This window comes from Fukomys damarensis, unplaced genomic scaffold, assembly GCF_012274545.1.
Source record: "Fukomys damarensis isolate Sample0158 unplaced genomic scaffold, DMR_v1.0_HiC HiC_scaffold_17, whole genome shotgun sequence".
In the NCBI taxonomy this organism is placed as follows: Eukaryota; Metazoa; Chordata; class Mammalia; order Rodentia; family Bathyergidae; genus Fukomys; species Fukomys damarensis.
The window spans coordinates 13970716-13974313 of NW_022900929.1; positions in this window are offsets into that span (position 1 = coordinate 13970716).

The following is a 3598-nucleotide window of genomic DNA, read 5'->3' on the forward strand; positions in this document are numbered from 1 at the left end:
GGTGTCAGGCGCGCTCTCCAGGCCCGCGCGCGTCGGTGCGGTGCGCCCCTCTCCTCCCGTCCGGCCTCAGCTCTTCCCTCTCTTTTGCTACGGGGTGGGACTCCCCTTCCTTCTTCACAGGCTTCTCAGATCACACACACGCACACACCTCCCCCAACCTTAGCTCTTTCACTCCTGCTTCCCCAGACCAGCCATGCAAGTCCGCGCTCGGATGCAGCTTTGGAAGTTCGGGGTACTCCTGCAGGCTGGACTCCTGTTCTTGGGGTAGACTGGAAAGTGGGACTTCCACAACACGGCCTGCTGTCCCTGAGGGCCACTCGTTTAGACGCAAAAACAAAGACTCTGGGTTTGGAGCCTGGACGTGGTTTTCCTTGAGCTACAAAGTGTCTCTGTCCTTGATTTATTTTCAGAGGCCCAGAGCAGTTAAAAATATATATATATTTCCCTCCTTCAACAGCACAGTCCACGTTCATCTGGTCCTTTTCGGTGTACCCATCCTGCTGGACCTGTAACTAGAAAAATGAGATCTCAAGAGAAACAAAGGGAGGGAAACACACACACACACACACACACACACACACACACACACGTTCCAGAATCCGGGGCTTGGGTGTCTGCCCCCACCCAGTCTGAGGAGCTTGGAGCTCAGGGCGCGCTAGTGGGGAGTCACAGCGTGTCTCCAGGGAAGGAAGAGAGTGGGTGGATGAGTGATTAGCTATTATGATTCGAAGAGCATTTTGAGATTCAAATGCTTAGCTGGAGAATTTTTTTTAAGGGAATTGAAGGTGGCATTCAGTGTTTCCTGGGACTTGTTGCTTATCACAAAGACAGGACAAAAGCTGAGACTGACTTAAGCTTTTATGGTAGAAGTAGCAGAAATACTTGCTAACCTTTTAAGATTGCTCTCTCCCTCCCCACTCTGTAGAAGGCAAAACCGAAACACTACTCATTTGTCACAGAAAGCAGGAGCCTGGAAGAGGGGTTATCCCCAGCTTCCTCACTGCTGGCCTCAGGCTGGGGAGGATTCTCAAAGCATCTTTAGACACTAAGGCCATCTGTGGGTTCCTGTCAGGGATACACGGACTCTTGTGTCCTGGGATAGCTACGGATTTCCATATAGTGACATCGTACATATAAAAGTGGAAGAAGGAATTACTTTTGCAATTGCAAGCTATTCTTTCAGCATCAGTCTTTTTTTCTTTTTTATTCAAGACTTTCTGTATGGATCTCATGAATGCAAATCATACATTGCTGTTCACCCGATGGCAATAAATAAATAAAAAGGACAGCCAATAAATCAACAAGTAGAATAAACTAGATATTTTGACTTTTTCTTCGGTCTTCTAGCACGTTTTGAGACACAAAGTTCTTGATTTTTCCATTCTAAAAAGACCAGGACAAAGAAAACCATCTAATCCTTCCCCTGTGCCCATCAGAGTAGCTAAAAGCAAAGGAGGAAGAATAATGCTGTCTTCTGCTTTGTGTTCAGATTCCCTCATCCAAGATTCTTGGTGGAAATGTCCAGATCTCTGCTCCCCTGCTTTAGGGGTAAACGTATATAGTAATGCACACATTTTACAGAAATGATAGAGGAACCAAAATTTTGACTTTAGTGTGAGTTAAATATTACCAAGACACAGTGACTTTCAGTCTGTGTTAACTACAGAGCTCTTTCTCAGGTGAAACTTTATATATATATATATATATATATAGATAGATAGATAGATAGATAGATACAAATATATATATAATATATATTTGTATATATGTATATATGTACATATATGTATGTGTATATATGTATGTATGTATATATATATATATATACACACACAATATTGTATTTCTGTACATATATGGAAAAGAGATTACTCTTTCACCACCATCATTCTTCACTGACTCCTGAGCTATCTCTAACAGTCTCAATGTCTACCTAAACTTGGCCTTTCAGTGGTCCTGACAAGCAGGCACTCAGAAATACTCTTCTTGAAGTCTGACCTTCCACCATCAGAAAATCACTTCTTGTCTGCCAGCACCAATCTTTTTCACAAGCAAATGTATTAGGTCCCCTCCTCTCCCTGGCAACAATGAAGTAGGAGATTTGAAGATACTCTTATTAGTTCCCTAAGGATGGCCCTAACAAACCACACCAACTAGGCAGCTCAAACAATAGGCATTGTGTGTCTTACTCCTCTGGAGGCTGGGAGTCCAGAATTAATGTGTCACACAGAGCCCTGTTCCTTCCAGAATTGGTAGAGTAAAATTTTTCCTTGATACCTACGGGCTGCTGCTGATGGCTGTAAGTCCTTGGTGACCCTTGGTTTGGGGATGCTTCACGCCAGCCTGTTCCTTAGTCACCAGATAACCTCTCCTTTCTCTGCCTCCTTCTCTAATAAGGCACAAGTCATATTGGGTTGGAGGACCATTCTATTCCGGCATGAATTTATCCGAACTGTTTCCAAGAAAGATCATGTTCTGAGGTCCCTGGGATTAGAGCTGTGATGCAGCTCCTTGGGGGACACAGTTCACCCCATAATAGTACTACTGTTCCCCAAGAAGATGGTGGGCTGGAGGCATGTTTGCCAGGTTGGTAGTATTGAGGGGGTGAAATCTCAAAGAGGTGGAGCCTAGAAGGAGGTGGTTAGGTCACTGGCAGGAGAGGTAGGTACTTCTCTTGAAAATCTGCTTGTCCTCAAAAGATCCAGTTATAAAAAAGCAAGGCTGGGCTCTTCCCTAACTCTGGTTTTCTGTCTCACCCAAGCAATTGCTCTCAATATGAGGCCCTCACCAGAATCCAAACTGAGGAGACTTTCTGATCTGGGATTTCCAGCATCTACAACTGAAGTAAACTTCTTTCTTTTATAAAGTACTCAGCCTTGGGTACTTTGTTATAGCCACAGAACTATCTCACAGTTTGCATTTTCAAAGGTGATTCACTTTTTCCAAAAAGATGGGTATTCCTCTTGGTCAGTCCAGAAGAATAGCTGCCCATAGGCAGACAATTAACTTTTGACCTTCATGACACAAGTCTTATGGAAAGCCCAACCTATGTCTTCTGTGAATGCCAAGACTCTCTTCCTGAGGCTGGTCCTCTTCCATAACCCAGACTTCTGCATCCCTTCACTCGCTCATCGAATGCCTTCTGCCCACTGCATGCTCAGGGGTCCTCAGTGCCCAGAAGTCACAGGGCATCCTACCTGTATGTGGACAGAAAGATGCCCTTGTTCCTTGGACTTACCACTCATCATGGGGTCTCCCACCTATCTCTTCTTTCTCTCCCACCTTTTCTTCCATTTTCTTTCCCTATTTTTCCATCTCCCTTTCCTTTTCCCCCTTCTGTCCCTCTCCTGTAACCAAAACAGCCAAACCTTGAGAGAAGATGAGAGGTTAATTTCCCTTGTTCTCCATGTCAATCTCCTAGTGTCCAGGTTGCATTCAGAACTAATGGAACCTCTAAGACAAATGTTTCAAAACAAGTCTCCGGGACACCAAAGGTGTAGTAGCTGATCTTGAACCTAAGATCAAGGAGGTGACCTTGAAAACTCCACTCAAATTGAGCAAGGCAAGGCCAGGGTTCTCAGCTCTAATGCCCCAGTCT